Source organism: Thalassophryne amazonica, chromosome 9 (assembly GCF_902500255.1).
Source record: "Thalassophryne amazonica chromosome 9, fThaAma1.1, whole genome shotgun sequence".
In the NCBI taxonomy this organism is placed as follows: Eukaryota; Metazoa; Chordata; class Actinopteri; order Batrachoidiformes; family Batrachoididae; genus Thalassophryne; species Thalassophryne amazonica.
In genome coordinates this window covers 63,995,172-64,020,984 of record NC_047111.1, presented here as the reverse complement: position 1 = coordinate 64,020,984, position 25,813 = coordinate 63,995,172, and the positions used below count along the sequence as shown (strand labels likewise).

General features: G+C 42.6%; 1 protein-coding gene across 1 annotated transcript in view; it reads left to right on the top strand.

Moving 5' to 3' along the window:
• The window catches only part of ubl3a (ubiquitin-like 3a), a 172,187-nt gene that overhangs the window by 128,846 nt on the left and 17,528 nt on the right, over positions 1-25,813 (top strand). The window lies entirely within an intron of this gene.

Here is a 25,813-nt window from a genome sequence, read left to right as displayed (position 1 = left end):
TGATTTCAAGGCTCAGCCATTCAGTATTGTAGAAATAACTAAATATGATAGGGTTAATTGCAGTGAAAAACAGAATTATCCAAATCTGCAGCTCTTTTGAGTTTTTTCTCCAACAGTTTCCAGTTGTTTTTTATCTGATACAAATGACGGCATGTTGCTATTAGGTGGAGGACAAAGTTAGTGACGAGCTGGCGCAGAAAGTGAAGCATCTGGGAAGCAGAAGAGTCAGAGCTTTTAAACCCTGCTGAAAAGACAGTAAATATTAGCAAGGGTTTAGGGTTCACAGAAAGGTAAATGTTATGGTTAAGATGGATGGATTGAGGGTCATGAGCTAGCAATTGCATGCTTGATGAGAATGATGCTTCAGAACCACACCAGTCTCCACCCTGATGTGTTGTTGAAATGGGTGAATGTCTTTACAGAGACTATAATGCTAATCAATCAATTCAATCAATCAATTTTTTTATATAGCGCCAAATCACAACAAACAGTTGCCCCAAGGCGCTTTATATTGTAAGGCAAGGCCATACAATAATTATGTAAAACCCCAACGGTCAAAACGACCCCCTGTGAGCAAGCACTTGGCTACAGTGGGAAGGAAAAACTCCCTTTTAACAGGAAGAAACCTCCAGCAGAACCAGGCTCAGGGAGGGGCAGTCTTCTGCTGGGACTGGTTGGGGCTGAGGGAGAGAACCAGGAAAAAGACATGCTGTGGAGGGGAGCAGAGATCGATCACTAATGATTAAATGCAGAGTGGTGCATACAGAGCAAAAAGAGAAAGAAACAGTGCATCATGGGAACCCCCCCAGCAGTCTACGTCTATAGCAGCATAACTAAGGGATGGTTCAGGGTCACCTGATCCAGCCCTAACTATAAGCTTTAGCAAAAAGGAAAGTTTTAAGCCTAATCTTAAAAGTAGAGAGGGTGTCTGTCTCCCTGATCTGAATTGGGAGCTGGTTCCACAGGAGAGGAGCCTGAAAGCTGAAGGCTCTGCCTCCCATTCTACTCTTACAAACCCTAGGAACTACAAGTAAGCCTGCAGTCTGAGAGCGAAGCGCTCTATTGGGGTGATATGGTACTACGAGGTCCCTAAGATAAGATGGGACCTGATTATTCAAAACCTTATAAGTAAGAAGACGAATTTTAAATTCTATTCTAGAATTAACAGGAAGCCAATGAAGAGAGGCCAGTATGGGTGAGATATGCTCTCTCCTTCTAGTCCCCGTCAGTACTCTAGCTGCAGCATTTTGAATTAACTGAAGGCTTTTTAGGGAACTTTTAGGACAACCTGATAATAATGAATTACAATAGTCCAGCCTAGAGGAAATAAATGCATGAATTAGTTTTTCAGCATCACTCTGAGACAAGACCTTTCTGATTTTAGAGATATTGCGTAAATGCAAAAAAGCAGTCCTACATATTTGTTTAATATGCGCTTTGAATGACATATCCTGATCAAAAATGACTCCAAGATTTCTCACAGTATTACTAGAGGTCAGGGTAATGCCATCCAGAGTAAGGATCTGGTTAGACACCATGTTTCTAAGATTTGTGGGGCCAAGTACAATAACTTCAGTTTTATCTGAGTTTAAAAGCAGGAAATTAGAGGTCATCCATGCAGCCAACCCATCATAGCTGTGGACTGCAATTAATTATTAACTAATTGAGCTTTTCAAACTTGGTATCCTCTCTTCCTTATGCACACTGTACACGAAGACAGTAAGCTCAACACCTTCCGCTTATCACGACTCTGGACACTAGGATGACTTCTCGTACCCAGGTTTAATGACCATTGAAAGGGTGAAACTGGAGGAATACAAAAAAATACAAGAAAGAAATTACATGAATTAAATGATCCTTTAAATTTAGATCAGTACACAGAGATAGATTTACTTATTAAACATAATAATCAAGTAACTCTGACAGTCTGCTTCACTCTGTCACAACTCTCTATATAATTATTGTCCAAAGAACAGCCTTCCACCTGAAGTGCCGTTGTAATCCGTACGGCAAAAAACAATTACTCAAAATGGCCACAAGATGGCAGCATAAGACCACAAATGAAAAGCATGACTCAATGCTAACCTGCATGCAGCCAAACATAAATTTTTTACACTGTAAACCATAACTTATCACAAAATAAACCACCATGACATTATTAAACATAAAAGAAAGCTACATACCCACGATGCCACGAACTGCACAAGATGTAAGTAGTAGTTTGCTAGGAACACGGGAGGAGTGAATGAAGCAGCGTTCACTAGTTGGCTTTCTTCCTGAGTCTCATCACATGACCTACTCAGACTTTCTTAAAGAAACAGCTCACTGAACAGAACCAGCTGAATTATCTTAGAAATAAACACACACTAAATTAATTAACTTAAATAACAGAGGCATGACACTCCCCGTCTGGCATTAACAAATGTCACCACCCTAAGTCTATACAGTCCTTACTGTTTCTTATCAGGGGCAAGGAGAAGGACCATCTCAGAGATGGGACTCTGGAAGAGTTTAGTCCCGTCTTTCCTGAAGACTTTGACCTCGGCTTGACGTACCTTACCATCCTTGCTGGGGAAGACTTGAGTAATCAGTCCAAGAGGCCACTCATTTCTTACGAGCTGATTATCTCTGAGGAGGACGACACTCCCAGGCTGAAGGTCTGGGGTGGGAGCTTGCCACTTCCTTCGGGGTTGTAGTGAAGCCTAGATACTGTTTCTTCCATCTATCCCAAAAGGTTTGGGCCAGATGTTGGACTTGGCGCCACTGGGTCTTGCGGAGGTCTTTGATCCAGTCTCCAACTGGGCCTGAAGGTAGACTCACCTTCTGAGTGAGGAGAGTCGCTGGGGTAAGAATGAGGGGGTCATCCGGGTCAGTAGATAGTGGAATCAGAGGTCTGGCGTTGATGATGGCAGCGACCTCTGCCATTAGTGTAGTGAGGGCTTCGTGGGTGAGTCTTGAAGTTCCAAGCCGGAGGAACATGGAATCCAGGATCCTTCGTGCTACTCCAATCATCCTCTCCCATGAGCCGCCCATATAGTAGGCGTGTGGAACATTGAACTTCCAGGCACATCCTTGGTCCAAGAGAAACTTTCCAACTGAAGCGTTATCAATGTTTGAGGAGATCTTTAGCTCCTTACACACGCTGACGAAGTTAGTTCCTCAATCTGAACAGATGAGCTTCACAGGGCCCCTAACAGCGAGGAAACACCTAAGGGCGTTGATGAAGCTTAAGGTGTCTAGGGACTCAATGACTTCGATGTGGACAGCTCGCACACTCATGCAGGTAAATAACACTGCCCACCATTTACTCTGAGCGAGGCCGCCCGTCGTGCAGTGTGAAGACACAGCCCATGGACCAAACACATCTCTGCCAACGTTCGTGAATGGAGGTTCAGTAGAGAGGCGGTCTGTTGGGAGATCGGCCATCTTTTGAGTCTGAGGGGTGCCACGTAGTTTGCGGCATATGACGCACCCATGAATCACACTGCTCACTCGCCTTTTGCCACCAACTATCCAGAACTCAGCAGCGCGTACAGCGTCCTCGGTCAACAGTCGTCCCTGATGTTGAGTTCTCTCATAGTGATGTCGGATCAAGAGGGTTGCTATGTGGTGTTTGCCAGGGATAATGAGAGAGGTTTTCTCCTCTTGTGAGAGTTGTGCTTCTCTGATCCAGCCTCCAACTCTCAGAAGGCCATCAGCATCAATGAAGGGATCTAGGGCTTTGAGAGGGCTGTCTTTAAGAAGATTTTCCTTCTTCTGCAGACAGGTGTACTCTTTCGCATAGGTCTCCTCTTGAACAGCGCGAATGATCGTTCTTCCAGACTGTGAGAGTTCATCTATGGAGATCATTGTGTGACAGTAATGCCAGCCTTTGCAGCTGCTGGCTTTGGTTGCAGGATTCTTCTGGAACACACGAGCAACATGGGTGAGGTGAGCAACTGCTTGGGTCAAGGTCTTCCAGCTTGAAAACTTGGAGAAGTGCTGCGACCCGAGTAGTTTGTTTGACATTATTGTGCTCATCGTAGAGACCAAGGGACGGATGTCTGGATCTGATGAAGGGTTCACCAGCTCGAAGGTGTCTTGTCCAAGATCGATTTTAAGGGGCTCTTTCAGGAATGGAGGTCCACCCAGCCAGCTGGTATCTGACATACGACGGTATCTGGTATCTGACGTACAGCAGTGACAAACCTTGTGGCGATATCTGCCGGATTCAATTCTGTAGGCACATGTTGCCACTGCTCGGGGCGAGATGACCTCCTTATCCGTAGAACTCTGTTGCTGACATACACGTAGAAGCGTCTGCCCTCATTCTTAATGTATCCTAGTACTACTTTACTGTCGCTGTAAAGGATAGTCTCGTCCAGTTGCATGTCCATCTCTGAGGAGATGAGTTCAGCAAGTTCCACCGCAAGAACTGCTGCACAGAGCTCAAGTCTTGGCACTGTCTGCTCAGGAAGGGGGGCTAGCTTAGCCTTTCCCATGACAAAGCCCACATGGATGGTGCCCTCTGCATCTGTTAGTCTGAGATATGCTACAGCACCTATTGCCTTAGTCGAGGCATCACAAAAGACACATACCTCTCGCCGTGACATTTCTGAGAGAGAGGTGACTGCATAGGTGTGAGGTATCTGGAGACTGCTAAGGTCATCCAAAGAGGATCGCCATGTGACCCATGTCTCTTCCATTTCTGGTGGAAGGGGAGAGTCCCAGTCACTGTGGACTTTTGTTAGTTCTCGTAGGATAGCTTTTCCTTGAATGGTGACTGGGGCGATGAACCCTAGAGGATCGTAGATGCTGTTTACAGTCGACAGGACGCCTCGGCAGGTAAAGGGTTTCTTTTCATCCCCTAACTTAAAGATGAAGGTGTCGGACATTAGGTCCCAGTTGAGGCCCAGACTACGCTGCATGGGAAGCGTGTCAGAACCAAGATCTAGATCTTTAAAGTCATTAGCATAATCTTGGGACGGGAAGGCCTTCATTACTTCTCTCTTGTTTGAGGCGATTTTATGTAGCCGCAAGTTTGATCCAGAGAGGGTGTCTTGGGTTCTCTTGAGCAGGTCAACTGCTGCTTCAACTGTAGGGAAGGACTTCAAGCCATCGTCCATGTAAAAGTCCCGATTGACAAACTGTTTGACATCAGGGTCTCCGACCTCTGTACTCTGTCGACGGCAGTAGATGGCCACTGCGGGGGAGGGGCTATTGCCAAAGACATGGACCCTCATACGGTACTCAATGATGTCTTTGGATGGGTCGTTGTCCCGGAACCACAGGAACCTCAGGAAGTTGCGGTCCTCTTCCCTGACGAGGAAGCAGTAGAACATCTGTTCGATGTCCGCTGTCACTGCCACAGCTTCCTTCCAGAACCTGAGGACTACCCCAAGCAGGCTGTTGTTGAGGTCGGGCCCGGTCAGCAAGACATTGTTTAGTGAGACCCCTCCGTACTGAGCTCTTGAGTCAGACACCACACGAATGCTTCCAGGCGTCCTTGGGTGATACACACCAAAGGTTGGCAAGTACCAGCGCTCTTCAACTTCCTTCAGAGGAGGTGCCACTTCATGATTATTCTGAAACACCTTTTCCATGAATGTGAGGAAATGCTGTTTCAATACTGGTTTCCTTTCGAGGCTCCATCTCAGTGATGAAAGTCAGTGATGAAAGATTTAAGGCCTGAACTTTGTTGTCAGGGAGGCGACGCCTTGGTGACTTGAATGGCAGCGGAGCTACCCAGCTGTTGTCCTTGTCTCTTTTTAAGTTGTCCTTCATGATTTTCATGAATGAGATGTCGTCAATGGATGAAGCCACCTTATCATCCCTTGTTTGCTGAAACACTGTGGAGCCTAACTGCTCTGCTTCTCCACTGCAGAGAAGTTTCCTTGTTGTCTGTAGCTCAGGATGGGCGATGCTTTGAAACTGACTGTTCCTCTCTTTCACCTGCAGGAAGTTTGGGCAAGGTTCAAAGATGGAGGGACGTTTCTGCTCTGTTGTTTTGGTATAAAGGGAGTTCATGGTCTCAGGCTTGTGGACACCTCCCAAGCAGACATTACCAACTATCACCCATCCCAGGTCGAGTTTCTGTGCATAGGGGGCATCTCGAGGGCCATTCAACTGCTTGCGAACCTTGTGGGCTGTGATGATGTCTCGCCCTAGGAGAAGCATGATGGGTGCACTTTGTTCAAGTTCTGGGATGAGATGAGCAATTGATTTCAGGTGAGGGTGGTTGGATGCAGCACTGGGAGTAGGAATCTCTGACCTATTAGGGATGTCGTTGCATTCAGCCAGACTTGGTAGAAGACTGACTTTCCCATCCATAGATTCGATCTGATAACCCGAAGCTCTCCTTCCCATGGTCAATGTCACTCCTGAACAGGTACGGAGAGAGTAAGGAGCAGGAGGGCTTTGAATACTGAATGTGTCGAAGAACTCAGACCAAGCCAAGGATCTCTTGCTGTGTTCATCAATGATCGCGTAGACCTTTGTTGCTTTCGCACGACGATTAATGGGGTAGACTTTAACCAGAAAGATTTTAGAGCATGATCTGTCACTCTGATCACCACCACAGACTGTAGTGCAGCTGCTTGCAACTTCTGAAGAAGCTGGCTCCCCGCCATGCTTTGTAGAGGGCAGTGGCGCCTCGGCCTGTGGAGCTGGTCCAGGGTGAAGGGCGGAGTTGTGTTTCTCACTCCTACATTCAGTGCATGTGGCTATATACTTGCAGTCCCTAGCCACGTGTTTTGTAGATGTGCAGCATTTAAAGCAGATCTTGTGCTCTTTAAGAAATGCTTTCCTCTCCTCTATGGGTTTCTCTCGGAAAGCCCGACATTTCCGCAGTAGGTGGGGCCTTTTGTGAATGGGGCAGTGACGATCTGGGTTCTCAGCTCCAGCACTGTGTTCTGTAGAAGAGACGTCTGTCTTGTGGACTGAGATTTCTTTTTGTCTGAGTATTTTAAAGATCTTGTCTGCTTTTGGGGTGTCGGCTTGGCCAGTGAAGTTGAAGCTAGGGTCGTTCCTAATTTTAGCCTGATGGAAGATAAAGTCCACAAAAACTTCAAAGGGAGGAAATGAGACCCGATTGCGTTCTTTATAGTCAGACCCAAGAGACAGCCATTTCTTTTGCAGGCTAGTGGGAAGTTTCTGGACCAGAGGGCTGATTCCTCTGGCTGTATCAAGGTAGTGAAGGCCTGGAAGGGTTCCGTCTGCCTTGGCTGCCTGCAGCTCCATCAGGAGGTCAGTGAGCTCGTGAAGTTTTGTATAATCTTTGTAGCCAATTTTGGGAAAGTTGCTGATGTGTTGAAAGAGAGCCTCTTCGATTACTTCAGGGGCCCCATAGCATGCGTCCAGTCTGTCCCATATCATAGAGTCCTCTTTGGGGATGATTAGCATTGACGGCCCTGATACGTTTTGCATGCTCTCCCGACTCTTTGCCAAGCCACTTCACCAATAAATCCATCTCCTCACTGAATGTCAGATTGAGTCCACTCACTGCGTTCTGAAAAGACTGTTGCCAAGCTCTGTAGCTCTCTGGCTGGTCATTAAATTGGGTCATACCTGTAGTAACCAGCTCGCGGTGGGCAAGATATCTGATGATATCATTCATATTTGATTGGTCATGATGAGCATTTTGAGGCATGTGGCTGGACATGGGGTGATGCGGTGAACTCTGGTTACTGAGCCTTATTCCATACATGCTTTGATAACCATGGGTATTTCTGGAGGTTAGGGGTGTGGTCATAGTGGGTTGTGGTTGATGTGTAGTTACTCTGCTCACTGCTGTGTGGGTGAGGTTGGCACTAGCTGGATTATCCACTGCTTTGGGTCTTGGAGCTACAGTTGGAGGTACAGTCTTGGAGGTACAGTTTCCAAGTACTAGGTCTACACGTAGGTGTCTGGTTTCATCTTGAAGGGGAAGATGAGGTGTTGATGTGTACTCTGCGTGCAGCCCATTTGCCTTGTCTGGAGAGCTCGCCTGCAATGAACGTGAATGTTGTACTTGGGTTGACTGTGTAAAGAACTGACCAGTCTCATCCTGAGTGAGCAGGTGCGGTGCTATGGACTCTGAACAACTGACGAGTCACTGGGACAGGAAGCCAGTGAAGGGATGCCAAAATGGGTGTAATGTGGTTGAACTTTCTGCTTCGTGTCAAAAGTCTGGCTGCAGCATTTTGAACCAGTTGGAGAGCCCTAATGCTAGACTGCGGTAAACCAGAAAATAGAACATTGGAGTCGTCCAGTCTAGAAGAGATAAACGCATGGATCAGGGTCTCGGCATCAGCCATAGACAGGATGAGACGAATCTTCGCTATATTTCACAGGTGGAAGAAAGCAGTCCTCATAATATTTCTAATGTGGAGGTCAAAGGACAATGCAGGATCAAAAATTACCCCAGGGTTCCTCACTTTGTCAGTGTGATGTATAACACACAAGCCTAGGCTGAGCGTTAACTGGTCAAATTGATGCCTATGTCTCACTGGACTAAAAACCATCATTTCAGTCTTATCAGAGTTTAAAAGTAGGAACTTTCTAGACATCCAAATTCTCACTGATGCAAGGCAGTCTAAGGATTTTATGCGAGTGAGATTACCAGCAGTTATCGGCATGTATAACTGAGTATCATCAGCATAGCAGTGAAAGGTAATCCCAATACACCGTAATATGTGCCCAAGGGGTGCTATATAAAGGGAGAAAAGCAGGGGGCCTAAGACGGACCCCTGTGGAACCCCAAATTTCATGTCACTAAGGTTAGAGGTAGTGTTACTGTACAAAACACAGTGAGAATGACTGGTCAAGTATGACGTCAGTCATGCAGGGGCACTCCCAGTAATCCCAAAATGATTTTCCACCCTATCAAGTACAATATGATGATCCACGGTATCAAATGCAGCACTGAGATCTAACAGCACCAGAACCGTAGTGGTGTCCAAATCCATTGTAAGCAGAAGATCATTCACCACTTTAGTGAGACCCATCTCTGTGGAATGATAATTTCTAAAAACAGACTGCAGTGACTCAAAGAGATTATTCTCAGTAAGATAGTCCACGAGCTGCCGTGACACCACTTTTTCCAGAATTTTAGAGCAAAATGATAGATTTAATATCGGCCGATAGTTTGTCAATACACTAGGGTCAAGATTAGGTTTCTTAAGTAATGATTTAATCACTGCATATTTGAAACATTTAGGAACAGATCAAGAAGTTAAAGAAAGATTAATAATTTCCAGCACAGTTGGCTCAAGAGTGGGCCACAGGTCCTTAAACAGTTTTGTTGGTATAGGATCAAATAAACAGGTTGTGCTTTTTGTTGACGTTTCGTCACCATGCCTAGTGAGATACTATCAAATTCTGTAAATCTAGGTAATACCTCAGTAATTGCACCTACCTCAATAGCAGGGTGTAGTGGCTGGGTCAAGGCATGCTGGGATATGTTTAACCTAATGTCTTCTATTTTCTTCTCAAAGTAAGCCAGGAAATCTTGTACTGTAAAAGGAGAGCGAACTGCAGGTGGTTGTCCATGAATAAATGTTGCCACCGTGTCGAACAAGAACTTTGAATTGTGCTTGTTTTTGTTGATCAAATCAGAGTAGTAAGTCCGCTTTGTAGCCAATAATGCATGCTTATAGTATAAGATAACATCATGCCACACAAGGTGGAATAATTCTAATTTTGAACCACGCCATTTCCGTTCTAGACCTCTTGTCTTATGCTTGAGGTCACGCAGGGTAATCTTTGAACCAAGGTGACTGTGATTTGGGGGAGCGCGGTTTTAACACAGGTGGCGCAATCATGTCGAGTGTAGTTTTAAGCACTGAGTTTAAACTATCCAAAGGCTGTCTACTGATTGGGTATTGGCCAAATGTGAAGCTAAGACATCGGGCAGTCTAGCTTCAAGTTCAGTCTTAGTTGAGGAGTTGACGCATCGCCATAGTGATATATAAGGTTGTTGTTCCACTAAACACGGCAGCGAAACTGTAAACTTAATACAGTGAGGAAAATAAGTATTTGAACACCCTGCGATTTTGCAAGTTCTCCCACTTACAAATCATGGAGGGGTCTGAAATTTTCATCTCAGGTGCATGTCCACTGTGAGAGACATAATCTAAAAAAAAAAAAAAAAAAAAAATCCAGAAATCACAATGTATGATTTTTTTTAATAATTTATTTGTATGTTACTGCTGCAAATAAGTATTTGAACGCCTACCAACCAGCAAGAATTCTGGCTCACACAGACCTGTGCATTTTTCTTTAAGTAGCCCTCTTATTCTGCACTCTTTACTTGTATTAATTGCACTTGTTTAAAAAAGACACCTGTTCACACACTCAGTCACACTCCAACCTGTCCACCATAGCCAAGACCAAAGAGCTGTCAGGACACCAGGGACAAAACTGTAGACCTGCACAAGGCTGGGATGGACTACAGGACAACAGGCAAGCAGCTTGGTGAGAAGACAACAACTGTTATGATTATTTATTAGAAAGTGAAAAAAACACAAGATGACTGTCAATCTCCCTCGGTCTGGGATTCCATGCAAGATCTCACTTTGTGGGGTAAGGATGATTCTGAGAAAGCTCAGAACTACACAGGAGGACAAGGTCAATGACCTGAAGAGAGCTGGGACCACAGTCACAAAGATTACATTAGTAACACATGATGCTGTCATGGTTTAAAATCCTGCAGGGCAGCAAGGTCCCTCTGCTCAAGCCAGCACATGTCCAGGCCCGTTTGAAGTTCACCAGTGACCATTTGGATGATCCAGAGGATGCATGGGAGAAGGTCATGTGGTCAGATGAGACCAGAATAGAGCTTTTTGGAATCAACTCCACTTACCATGTTTAGAGGATGAGAACAACCCCAAGAAAACCATCCCAACTGTGAAGCATGGGGGTGGAAACATCATACTGTGGGTGTGTCTTCTGCAAAGGGGACAGGACGACTGCATCGTATTGAAGGGAGGATGGATGGGGTCATGTATTGTGAGATTTTGGAAAAAAACCTCCTTCCCTTAGTAAGAGCATTGAAGATGGGTCATGGCTGGGTCTTCCAGCATGACAATGACTCCAAACACACAGTCAGGGCAACTAAGGAGGGGCTCCATAAGAAGTATTTCAAGGTCCTGGAGTGGCCTGGCCAGTCTCCAGACCTGAACTCAATAGAAAATCTTTGGAGGGAGCTGAAACTCCAAACCTGAAAGATTTGGAGAAGATCTGTATGGAGGAGTGGACCAAAATCCATGTTGCAGTGTGTGAAAACTTGGTCAAGAACTACAGGAAACATTTGACCTCTGTAATTGCAAACAAAGGCTACTGTACCAAATATTAACATTGATTTTCACAGGTGTTCAAATACTTATTTGCAGCAGTAACATACAAATAAATTATTAAAAAAATCATACATTGTAATTTCCGGATTTTTTTTTTAGATTATGTCTCTCACAGTGGATGTGCACCTAAGATGGAAATTTTAGATCCCTCCATGATTTCTAAGTTGGAGAACTTGCAAAATCACAGGGTGTTCAAATACTTATTTTCCTCACTGTAAGTGAGTGATCAGAGACCACTGATGAAAGAGGCATGATGTCAATATTCATGACAGCAATACCACATGCGAGAACCGGATCCAGGGTATTTCCACTAATGTGTGTCGAGTCCCGACGCAAATCCTCTTCAACCTATATTCAAATGACAACACCACAAAGACAATATATTTAATGTTCAAACTGATAAACTTTATTATTTTTGTGCAAACATTTGTTCATTTTGAGATGGAGGCCTGCAACACTTTTCAAAAAAGCTGGGACAGTCGTATGTTTACCCCTGTGTTACATCACCTTTCCTTCTAACACTCAATAAGGATTTGGGAACTGAGGACACTAATTGTGAGTGTCATGATTGGGTATAAAAGGAGCATCCCCAAAAGCCTCAGCTGTTCACAAGCAAATATGGAGCTTTGCTTGTGGAGGATAACCACTTTGTGAACAACTGCATAAAAAAATAGTCCAACATTTAAGAACAATATTTCTCAATGTTCAATTGCAAGGAATTAAGGGATTCCGTCATCTACAGTCCATAATATAATCAGAAGATTCCAAGAATCTGGAGAACTTTTGGCACGTAAGCGGCAAGGCCGAAAACCAACAATGAATGCCCGTGACCTTTGATCCCTCAGGCAGCACTGCATTAAAAACCAACATCATTGTGTAAAGGATCTTACCGCGTGGGCTCAGGAACACTTCAGAAAACCATTGTCAGTTAACACAGTTCTTCGCTGCATCTACATGTGCAAGTTAAAACTCTACCATTCAAAGTGAAAGCCATACATCAACAACATCCAGAAACACAGCCGCCTTCTTTGGGCCCAAGCTCATTTGAAATGGACAGACGCAAAGTGGAAAAGTGTGCTGTGGTCTGATGAGTCCACATTTCAAATTGTTTTTGGAAATCATGGACGTCGTGTCCAAAGAGGACCATCCAGGTTGTTCCCAGCACAAAGTTCAAAAGCCAGCATCTGTGATGTATGGGGGTGTGTTCGTGCCCATGGCATGGGCAACTTACACATCTGTAATGGCACCACCAATGCTGAATTGTACATCCAGGTTTTGAAGCAACGCATGTTGCTATCCAAGCAAAATCTTTTTCAGGGACGTCCCTGTTTATTTCAGCAAGACAATGCTAAGCCACATTCTGCACTTATTACAACAGCGTGGCATCATAGTAAAAGTGTGCGGGTACTAGACTGGCCTGCATGCAGGCCACACATGTCACCCATTGAAAATGTGTGGCGCATTATGAAGCGCAAAATATGACAACGGAGACCCCGGACTGTTGAACAACTGATGTCGTACATCAAGCAAGACTGGGAAAGAATTCCACCTACAAAGTTTCAACAATTAGTGTCCTCAGTTCCCAAACGTTTGAGTGTTGTTAGAAGGAAAAGTGATGTAACACAATGGTAAACATGCCACTGTCCCAGCTTTTTTGAAACATGTTCCAAACAGGTGTTCTTTGAGCATTTATCAACTTTCCCAGTCTTTTGTTGCCCCGTCCCAGCTTTTTTAAACTGTGTTGCAGGCATCCATTTCAAAATGAGCAAATATTTGCACAAAACAATAAAGTTTATCAGTTTAAACATTACATATCTTGTTTTGTGTTGTATTCAATTGAATATAGGTTGAAGAGGATTTGCAAATCATTGTATTCTGTTTTTATTTACATTTTACACGTCCCAAATTCATTGGAATTGGGGTTGTATTATAAAAGTGGAATATGGTGCACATTCTAGATTTCAGCTTTCTTATGGTGTACATTCTACATTTTCAGTTTTCTGTCATTCAAAATTTGTAAGCGTTGTAAAAGTTTGGACATGTCCCTTTAAAATGCATCCACTAGCATTTGGTTTGGACACGTGTTGTAATTTTGCCTCTATAAACCACCATAACAAACTTGAAATGAACCAAACAACAGGTTCTTGTCGTGTAGACTTTCAGCTTTAGTTCAAAGGGTGATCTGATTTACGAGGTCTGTCCATAAAGTATAGGTCCTTTTTATTTTTTTCAAAAACTATATGGATTTCATTCATATGTTTTTACGTCAGACATGCTTGAACCCTCGTGCGCATGCGTGAGTTTTTCCACGCCTGTCGGTGACGTCATTCGCCTGTGAGCACTCCTTGTGGGAGGAGTCGTCCAGCCCCTCGTCGGAATTCCTTTGTCTGAGAAGTTGCTGAGAGACTGGCGCTTTGTTTGATCAAAATTTTTTCTAAACCTGTGAGACACATCGAAGTGGACACGGTTCGAAAAATTAAGCTGGTTTTCAGTGAAAATTTTAACGGCTGATGAGAGATTTTGAGGTGACACTGTCGCTTTAAGGACTTCCCACAGTGCGAGACGTCGCACAGCGCTCTCAGGCGGCGTCATCAGCCTGTTTCAAGCTGAAAACCTCCACATTTCAGGCTCTATTGATCCAGGACGTCGTGAGAGAACAGAGAAGTTTCAGAAGAAGTCGGTTTCAGCATTTTATCCGGATATTCCACTGTTAAAGGAGATTTTTTTAATGAAAGACGTGCGGACGGGTCCGCGCGTCGGCTCGCAGCCGCCGCGACGCTCCGCCACAGGAAAAACACCTCTGTTGAAAGCCTTAAGGACAAGTTGGAACATGTCCAGCTGTTAAACAATTTCTCATATACTCACTCCACTGAAAGCCATCAAAAGCCGCCTGGATTTTACAAATGGTTATCAACACAGAGGTGTTTTTCCTGTGCCGCCGCTCCGCGCCGGCTGCGTCCCGACGCGCGGACCCGTCCGCACGTCTTTCATTAAAAAAATCTCCTTTAACAGTGGAATATCCGGATAAAATGCTGAAACCGACTTCTTCTGAAACTTCTCTGTTCTCTCACGACGTCCTGGATCAATAGAGCCTGAAATGTGGAGGTTTTCAGCTTGAAACAGGCTGATGACGCCGCCTGAGAGCGCTGCACGACGTCTCGCACCGTGGGAAGTCCTTAAAGCGACAGTGTCACCTCAAAATCTCTCATCAGCCGTTAAAATTTTCACTGAAAACCAGCTTAATTTTTCGAACCATGTCCACTTCGATGTGTCTCACAGGTTTAGAAAAAATTTTGATCAAACAAAGCGCCAGTCTCTCAGCAACTTCTCAGACAAAGGAATTCCGACGAGGGGCTGGACGACTCCTCCCACAAGGAGTGCTCACAGGCGAATGACGTCACCGACAGGCATGGAAAAACTCAAGCATGCGCACGAGGGTTCATGCATGTCTGATGTAAAAACATATGAATGAAATCCATATAGTTTTTGAAAAAAATAAAAAGGACCTATACTTTATGGACAGCCCTCGTATCAACTCAATCAATCAATCAACTTTTTTCTTATATAGCGCCAAATCACAACAAACAGTTGCCCCAAGGCGCTCCATATTGCAAGGCAAGGCCATACAATAATTATGAAAAACCCCAACGGTCAAAACGACCCCCTATGAGCAAGCACTTGGCAACAGTGGGAAGGAAAAACTCCCTTTTAACAGGAAGAAACCTCCAGCAGAACCAGGCTCAGGGAGGGGCAGTCTTCTGCTGAGACTGGTTGGGGCTGAGGGAAAAAAACAGGAAAAAGACATGCCGTGAAGGGGGGCAGAGATCGATCACTAATGATTAAATGCAGAGTGATGCATACGGAGCAAAAAGAGAAAGAAACAGTGCATCATGGGAACCCCCCCACAATCTACGTCTAAAGCAGCATAACCAAGGGATGGTCCAGGGTCACCCGATCCAGCCCTAACTATAAGCCTTAGCGAAAAGGAAAGTTTTAAGCCTAATCTTAAAAGTAGAGAGGGTATCTGTCTCCCTGATCTGAATTGGGAGCTGGTTCCACAGGAGAGGAGCCTGAAAGCTGAAGGCTCTGCCTCCCATTCTACTCTTACAAACCCTAGGAACTACAAGTAAGCCCGCAGTCTAAGAACGAAGCGCTCTAATGGGGTAATATGGTACTACGAGGTCCCTAAGATAAGATGGGACCTGATTATTCAAAACCTTATAAGTAAGAAGAAGAATTTTAAATTCTATTCTAGAATTAACAGGAAGCCAATGAAGAGAGGCCAACACGGGTGAGATATGCTCTCTCCTGCTAGTCCCCGTCAGTACTCTAGCTGCAGCATTCTGAACCAACTGAAGGCTTTTTAGGGAACTTTTAGGACAACCTGATAATAATGAATTACAATAGTCCAGCCTAGAGGAAATAAATGCATGAATTAGTTTTTCAGCATCACTCTGAGACAAGACCTTTCTGATTTTAGAGATATTGCGTAAATGCAAAAAGGCAGTCCTACATATTTGTTTAATATGCGCTTTGAATGACATATCCTGATCAAAAATGACTCCAAGATTTCTCACAGTATTACTAGAGATCAGGGAAATGCCATCCAGAGTAACGATCTGGTTAGACACCATGCTTCTAAGATTTGTGGGGCCAAGTACAATAACTTCAGTTTTATCTGAGTTTAAAAGCAGGAAATTAGAGGTCATCCATGTCTTTATGTCTGTAAGACAATCCTGCAGTTTAGCTAATTGGTGTGTATCCTCTGGCTTCATGGATAGATAAAGCTGGGTATCATCTGCGTAACAATGAAAATTTAAGCAATACCGTCTAATAATACTGCCTAAGGGAAGCATGTATAAAGTGAATAAAATTGGTCCTAGCACAGAACCTTGTGGAACTCCATAATTAACTTTAGTCTGTGAAGAAGATTCCCCATTTACATGAACAAACTGTAATCTATTAGACAAATATGATTCAAACCACCGCAGCGCAGTGCCTTTAATACCTATGACATGCTCTAACCTCTGTAATAAAATTTTATGGTCAACAGTATCAAAAGCAGCACTGAGGTCCAACAGAACAAGCACAGAGATAAGTCCATTGTCCGAAGCCATAAGAAGATAATTTGTAACCTTCACTAATGCTGTTTCTGTACTATGATGAATTCTAAAACCTGACTGAAACTCTTCAAATAGACCATTCCTCTGCAGGTGATCAGTTCGCTGTTTTACAACTACCCTCTCAAGAATCTTTGAGAGAAAAGGAAGGTTGGAAATTGGCCTATAATTAGCTAAAATAGCTGGGTCAAGTGATGGCTTTTTAAGTAATGGTTTAATTACTGCCACCTTAAAGGCCTGTGGTACATAACCAACTAACAAAGATAGATTGATCATATTTAAGATTGAAGCATTAAATAATGGTAGGACTTCCTTGAGCAGCCTGGCAGGCCTCCTTTCTCCTCGTATCTTATGTGTGTTTCCATAATGAAGTAGAAATGTGAGGAGCTATAAGATATTGGGAGAGATGAGGTCACATTCAAACACACCACTAATGACTCAAAAATCTGTACAGCACTATTAGACTGTGTATATATTTGGTAAGGGTAATTATCATGTACTGTGCTTTCACTTTGTCATTAGAACATGCAGAAATGTGACATTTCAGTAAATACGCTTCCCTTTTGTGTTACACCTTACTCCCCGACTAAGGCTATACCCATGTTACAATTATCACAGTTCAATTTTTTAATCACACCTCTGGTGTCTGTTCTGCTCTCTTGTTATTGTTTAATTAATATTTTTTTACTCTGAATGATTTACCTGTAATTGTGTTTCCTAGTGATTGTCTGCCATGGTGCTTTTATTCCAAATAGTCTTGGTGCTTATCCTCTACTTTACTTCTTGTTCATGGGCACATGGGCTTCCAGTTTCATGGGCTCACTCATTTCCTCAGTGACTGAGTCACACACTATAAAGCTGTTCACAGCCCCTCAGTCCAGTGCCAGATTGTCTAGCTTCCATGCCTGCTTTCTTGCATTTCATGTCCGTCTTCGGCTTCAAGCATAGCTTTTCCGGTTAATGAACTGACTATCTGGTATGTTTAAGGACCCTCTGCCAGTTCATCTGGTTATCTTATTGCTACTGACCTCATGGACACGTTTGCCACCCAGACTCCCTTCCTGTATACCTAACTCCTGCCTGTGTCCATGACTACTCAACCAGCCTGTTTCCACTCACACACCCTGTTGTAGAACAGACCATCTTTCATGTGTGTTTTGACTGCCGCAGTTCCAGCAGATGCCATTACAGATGCTTTGAACTTTTTATCAATGTGGTTCCCTGGTCAGGGGTTTCCAGGTGTAGTAGAACCATTACAAGAATAAATTTTAAACTGTTGTGCTGCTGATCTGACAGCACCTACTACAGGGGAGGTGGTGGTCTAGTGGTTAAGGTGTTGGGCTTGAGACCAGAATATCCTGGGTTCAAATCCCCGCCTGACTGGAAAATCAATAAGGTCTTTAATCCCCTATTGCTCCCGGTAGTGAGCGCCTTGTATGGCAGCACCCTGACATCAGGGTGAATGTGAGGCATAATTGTAAAGCGCTTTGAGAGTCTGATGCAGATGGAAAAGCGCTATATAAATGCAGTCCATTTACTACAGTTTGTTCAGATTGTGCCAATGGAACAAGGTCACTGGTGTTTGTTGATTATGTGACAGCTGATGGAAGTAGTTTCATGAATTCTGAAGTGCATATGGTTATACTATCTACTCAGATGTAGCAAAATGCTGCCAAACTGACAGAATAATGCTTCACAGTACAGATGAATGACCGAAAACATGCTGCCAAAGAAATGGAATGTTCTTAAATGGTCAAGTCAGTTACCAGACCTCGGGGTTCGACTGAACGTCCCACTTTAAGCGAGCTGTGAGCTTTTCATCCGCGTTTTTTTGCAGCTGCTCAACTCGTCCTCGCCTCTTAAAGGGCGGTGATCAGCACACCTGCACTGATCTTTACGAAGACATTTTTATACTTTTTTCCTCCTTTATTTAGAATTCTGAGCTGAGCTGCTCCGTATCGTCTCGTTAAAAACAGCTGATCCTCGGCGACGCGTCAACAACTAACACTATTTTCCACTCAAATGCACCTAAACTCTCTTTCTGAGGACCACATGATGTGAAAACGCAATAAAACTTTCTTACCTGTAAATCTGGTCCTGTTTTATGCATAAATAAATGTTATCCATTCTTTGTGCTCAAACAACAAAGCAGGGGAGAATCCAGATGGGATGGGGGCGTGGGGGAGGGATGTGCCCACCAAACACCCCTAGATTAAAGGTCCAGTTTTGAAGCCGTTTTTTTACTACAACTACTAATATTGCTTAAAATAATAATAATTTCGACAAGTAAAATGTTTAGAGAGAATTTAAATGTTAGAAAAATGTTAGAATTTAATAGTTACATTTATAAACAATGTAGGTTTGAAATTGCAAGTTTTACTGTTACAGTGCTGTCAACAGTTAAATATGAGGTCAAGAAAGAGGTCTTTATTTTACTTTTTATAAAACAAGTATTTATTTTCATTGAAGTCAAGAAAGGGTGACTATAAAGTGAGTTTTGGCAAAACAGGTATCATTGTCATGTTGACGTGGGTTGTTGTCGGCAGCTGGGGAAAGTAACTAAAAAAGTAACTAGTAATCTAACTTAGTTACTTTTACAATTGAGTAATCAGTAAAGTAACTAAGTTACTTTTTCAAGGAGTAATCAGTAATCAGTAATTGGATTACTTTTTCAAAGTAACTGTGGCAACACTGCTTGTAACAATCAGAAACAGGCACTTTGAGTCAAACATCTGGTTGCCAGACTGCAACTCCCGTCGCTGTCTCTCATTTAATGTTTTCAGTTTTGTCTTTGTCTGTTCCAAAGCCACACCTCATATTATTTGCCTTCAGCCTGTCTCTCATTTTGCAATGTGTCCTACAAAACATACTTATTCTGTATGCTTCATAGTGCCACCAGAAATGAAAGATTTTTGGGGGGTTTCATTTTTGTGCAATAAGTCATTTCACGATCAGTCTTCACTTGAAACAGAGGTGCTAGTACAATAATGGAAATGTTTCTCATTCATGTCTGCTTAATAAATGCAGCTGGACTTTGTGGTTCTTCATTTAATTTCTTGGCTTTTCCCTAAATTGCTCATTTACAGATTGGGAGCCTTCATTAGCAGCATTTGAGCAGACAGAAATTTTTGGCTTTTGATCATGAATTCAAATGCATGAGGCTGTCATGGAGTAGGAAAATGCTGTTATTGAACCTGGCTGCCTTCTGTGTTTGGGTACTACAGTCCAACCGGAAACTATTCGCAGCGCTTCACTTTATCCACATTTTGTTATGTGACAGCCTCATTCCAAACTGTAATAAATTCATATTTATCATGACAAAGCATTCAGGCAATAAAACTGAAGTCGTGACTTTAACAAAATACAGATCAACACAACAAAATAAATAATTTTCTAACCTTTATTCAGCAATTCTAGTTATTTCCCTACATCATTAATATTACATATAATATGCACTTATGAAAGCTCACTCCACAATTTACAACCCCAATTCCAATGAAGTTCGGACGTTGTGTAAAATGTAAATAAAAACAGATTACAGTGATTTGCAAATCCTCTTCAACCTATATTCATTTGAATACACCACAAAGACAAGATATTTAATGTTCAGATTGATAAACTTTATTGTTTTTGTGCAAATATTTGCTCATTTTGAAATGGATGCCTGCAACATGTTTCCAAAAAGCTGGGACAGTGGTATGTTTACCACTGTGTTACATCACCTTTCCTTCTAACAATACTAAATAAACGTTTGGGAACTGAGGACACTAATTGTTGAAGCTTTGTAGGTGGAATTCTTTCCCATTCTTGCTTGATATACGACTTGGTCTCCGTTGTCGTATTTTTGGGCTTTATAATGCGCCACACATTTTCAGTGGGCGACAAGTCTGGACTGCAGGCAGGCCAGTCTAGTACCTGCACACTTTTACTACGAAGCCATGCTGTTGTAACATGTGCAGAATGTGGCTTAGCATTGTCTTGCTGAAATAAACAGGGACGTCCCTGAAAAAGACATTGCTTGGATGGCAGCATGTGTTGGTCCAAAACCTGGATGTATCTTTCAGCATTGATGGTGCCATCACAGATGTGTAAGTTGCCCATGTCATGGGCACGAACACACCCCCATACCATCACAGATGTGGGCTTTTTAACTTTGTGCTGGTAACAATCTGGATGGTCTTTTTCCTCTTTGGACACAACGTCCATGATTTCCAAAAACAAATTGAAATGTGGATTCATCAGACCACAGCACAATTTTCCACTTTGCGTCTGTCCATTCTAAATGAGCTCGGGCCCAAAGAAGGCGGCAGCGTTTCTGGATGTTGTTGATGTATGGCTTTCGCGTTGCATGGTAGAGTTTTAACTTGCACTTGTAGATGTAGCGATGAACTGTGTTAACTGACAATGGTTTTCTGAAGTGTTTCTGAGCCCACGCGGTAAGATCCTTTACACAATGATGTCAGTTTTTAATGTAGTGCTGCCTGAGGGGTCAAAGGGCGGGGCATTCAGTGTTGGTTTTCAGCCTTGCCGCTTACGTGTAGAAAGTTCTGCAGATTCTCTGAATCTTCTGATTATATTATGGACTGTAGATGATGGAATCCCTAAATTCCTTGCAATTGAACATTGAGAAACATTGCTCTTAAACTGTTAGACTATTTTTTTCATGCAGTTGTTCACAAAGTGGTGATCCTCGCCCCATATTTGCTTGTGAACAGCTCAGTCTTTTGGGGATGCTCCTTTTATACCCAATCATGATACTCACCTGTTTCCAATTAGGTGTTCTTTGAACATTCATCAACTTTCCCAGTCTTTTGTTGCCCCGTCCCAACCTTTTTGAAACATGTTTCAGTCATCCATTAGGAAATATTTGCACAAAAACAAAACAGTCTATCAGTTTGAACATTAAATATCTTGTCTTTGTGGTGTATTCAATTGAATATCAGTTGAAGAGGATTTGCAAATCATTGTATTCTGTTTTTATTTAAGTTTTACACAACGTCCCAACTTCATTGGAATTGGGGTTGTATTATTATTTAACGTTTATTTAACAGCTTACAATCCTTTGTCAGCTTGTCACTGCACCCGAACTGCATGTTCAGATCACTTTAACCCAAGTGTAAGTCAGCACATCATAGATGTCTATTTAATCTAATGTTTGACGATGCGAACTAACTCTCAGCAAGATGGCGGCTGCTGGCAACAGCTCACAGACTGCATCCGCAATCTAGTGGATTAAATAGAAATCAGTCGTAACAACGTACATGGAGGATGTTGACACAGAGCACTTTGAACTACTGTGCAGCTCATGAAACTCTGTAAATGAAATTTTTACCATTAATTCTTCACAGATCTCACTGTTTCTTCAAATGTAGAATAAGAAGCTGCATCATATCTGAGACTAAAATATAATGAAGGTTGGAGCCAGTCAATAAAAGAGCCAGGGGGCATATTAATGCATGGTCTTCCTTGGACTGAAGACTAGTGACCCAAAGTCACATGGGGCCCCATATTATTGTGCACCAAAATATGGTGGAGACCCCATATCGTAACATCAACACAAATAACAAAATATATCAGAATAATAAATATCGTCACAAGCTAGGGTTCTGTCTTGTTTCTTAAATATCAGGCTGGATGGTCAGGAATTGCAGGATACAAATGCATGGCTCATACAAACATCTCTGGTTTTTAGAAGGCTTTACTGTGGTGGATAGCAAAGGTCGGCACACGAGTAAGCAGTCCAGAAAAAGCAGCAGTACAAAGAAAACATCAGGCAAACGGCGTAGTTGAGGCAACAGGCAGGAGGTCAGGTATACACTATGAGGCAGGCAGGAATACGAACGCAGGAACAGAGCTGGAATGTGGGCACAAGGCACAAAAAACTGGCGAGAGACTAACATTCAGTGAGCTTATGTAACCCCAGGTGGTAATCAGCAAATCAGAAACAGGTGTGCATGGAAAGCACCAGAACAAGAACATTGCCAGAGAGAGAGAGAAACACCCATCACCAAGAACCAAAAGAGAAACAAGAGAAACAGACAGGCAGACCCAAGCAGAGAAACCCATCAAGACAATAAACAGACCAAAAGCAATGAAATGCAAAATAACTAACAGACCAAAAAACAAAATAAACAAAAAAACAGAAAACCAAACAAAAACTCCAACCCTGACATTAAAACTTTATGAAATATGATACACTGGATGTCCGATACTGGATTTATGTGATTAATACTGCGAATAAATTTTAGTTTCAATGCATTCATAAATTCTAATCTGTGGTGTTCGTGTATAACCCACCTTTTTTAATACTTTAGATATACTGCTTAATGTGTGTTGCATTAGTATTTTCTTTTGCACATTTTATCCTTTACTTGGACTTCACCATTTCCAAAAATTTACATCACAACCTACAGGAACTGCAAGAGCCTTTATCAGTTTATCAGTTTCATTGTTATGGCTTCTCTCACCCTAACTGACCTGACGTTAAAGCTAGAACCCCAAACACACCCAGTTATGCCCTTGCTTAGATATTGCTTTCAGAAAGATACTGCTTCACATCCCACTTCAGTTGCACAGAAAAGTTAAATTAAGTAAACACATTTGATATGGCTCATCAATTCTACTGAGTGCAGAACTGTAGTAAAACGTAGGCCAAGAGTAATACTGATTAAACATTTTAGTTGGTAAAAATATTATTATATTATTATTACTACTACTACTACTACTACTAGTAGTAGTAGTATGACAAAAATGTCTTCAAAAGTGGGCCTTTACTCTAAGGGTGTTGTGGGAGGGGGGTCATTGGGTCTTTTTTCCATCTGGATAAGCCCCTGGTTTGCATGGTCTGTGAGCATGATCAATGGAAAACGTGCATTTATGTGGAAAGCACGACCTCTTTGACAGGTAAGCAGGTTTTATGCTTATGTTGTGCCATCCTCAGAAAGAGACTCTGGACATATATTAACAGTAACGTAATTTTTTTTTTTTATTGTCAAGGGTGTGCTGCTCTGTTTGTAAGCTGCGGTAACTCTGCCAAAGGATTTGCACAGACTTTGAAGGAAAAGCAAAGAGTAACTGCGCAGATGCGCTGCTCATTTGTTGTATCGCCACCACACTGTGAGATGCAGCAAGACAAAGAAAGCTGCTTTTTTTTTTTTTTTTTTTTTTTTTTTTTTTAACTCAAAGCTGCTGCAGATGTCAAGGTGCTGCCATACATAGCGCTTAACCAAGTACTGGGAACAGGGCCGCTGCTAAGGTTTTGGAGGCCCTAAGCATAACTGGTCAGGGAGGCCCCCCCCCCCCCCCCCCACACACACACACACACACACAAAAGTTCTACTCAAACCGTTACTATTTATTAAAGCGTTTAAGTTTAGCATTTAAAGCTACATCAAATCAGCAAAGCCAACACAACCTAGCTTAAGCAGCACCACTGAACATTAAGTAATCAAAACAATTTAAACCTTTAACACGTACTTACCAGCAAGGGATGCACGAGCATCATCTTTTTGTTTCTTTTTCCTCCGTTTTTCAGCTCCAGACTCCTGCTGTCGCTTCATTGTTTAATTGTGGCATAGTGGCAACTTGTCGTCTTGTGTCAGAATCGAATGTGGGCTAGCAGTGCTACTTCAGTTAGGCGCAGGGTTGCCAGATTGGGTGTTTTCCAATCCAGTTGGTTTGTTTAGGGTAAAAATATGGCACTGGACGAGTTTTTTTGTATAGAATTGCCACACACATTTAAAAAATCAGTTCAAATTGCGCAGGATTTAGTGCCTCCATGCATTTTTGAGCATTTATTGGACTGGAAATCGTCACATCTGGCAACCCTGGTTAGGCGACACAGCGAACAGAGAAAGACACAAACAGGGCTGTACCATTTCAGGGAATCAGGGCGGGGGTGGATGGGGGCTTTATATTAGGCAAAAAAACAGTTAATTTGCCCTAATTAAGTAATGGGGTAGGGGCCTACACAATGTTTAAAGAAAAAACGATGGGCCTATTCATAAATAATTCATATTGATTTTGAAATGTAATAATCAGTGTTGCCACAGTTACTTTGATAAAGTAATCCAGTTACTGATTACTGATTACTCCTTGAAAAAGTAAGTTAGTTACTTTACTGATTACTCAATTGTAAAAGTAACTAAGTTAGATTACTAGTTACTTTTTTAGTTACTTTCCCCAGCTGCCGACAACAACCCTCTGCCACCTCAACATGACAATGATACCTGTTTTGCCAAAACTCACTTTATAGTCACCCTTTCTTGGCTTCAGTGAAAATAAATACTTGTTTTATAAAAAGTAAAATAATCTTTCTTGACCTCATATTTAACTGTTGACAGCACTGTAACAGTAAAACTTGCAATTTCTAACCTACATTTTTTATAAATGTAACTATTAAATTCTAACATTTTTCTAACATTGAAATTCTCTATAAACATTTTACTTGTCAAAATTATTATTATTTTAAGTAGTATTAGTAGTTGTAGTAAAAAAACGGCTTCAAAACTGGACCTTTAATCTAGGGGTGTTGTGAGGGGGACACATCCCTGCCCCAGCCCCCATTCCATCTGGATTCGCCCCTGCTTTGGCGTTTGAGCACAAAGAATGGATAACATTTATTTATGCATAAAACATGACCAGATTTACAGGTAAGAAAGTTTTATTGCGTTTTCACATCATGTGGTCCTCAGAGAGTTTAGGTGCATTTGAGTGGAAAATAGTGTTAGTTGTTGACGCGTCGTGGAGGATCAGCTGTTTTTAACGAGACGATACGGAGCGGCTCAGCTCAGAATTCTAAATAAAGGAGAAAAATAAAGCATAAAAATGACTTTGTAAAGCTCAGTGCAGGTGTGCTGTTGTCACAGCGCTTTAAGAGATGAGGACGAGTCGTAGCTGATGAAAAGCTCACAGCTCGCTTAAAGTGGGCAGTTCAGTCGAGCCCCGACCTCCTGCCCACGGACCAAGTTTAATGCTGCTGTCGAGCCACAATGTAAAAATAATAGTAACGCACAGTGACTTGGAGAAGTAACTTTAATCTGATTACTCCTTTGGAAAGATTAATTCGTTAGATTACGCGTTACTCTAATCTAACCACTTTTTTTTGTAACGCATTACCGGCATCACTGGTAATAATGTAATCATTTCAACACATTTTTCAGTCAATTGGAGGCCCTGCAAACTAGTGCAACATGGTTGGTGCCCCACACAGGCTGCGTAGTCTGCTTATGCCGAACGGCGGCGCTGACTGGCAACAATTTTGGAATTAAGGGCCTTGCTCAAGGGCGACTTAGTGATTTTCCTGTCTGATCGAGGAATTGAACCTCTGACCTGCTGGCAACAAACCCACTTCTTTTAGGCCACCACTTCCTGAGAAGGTTT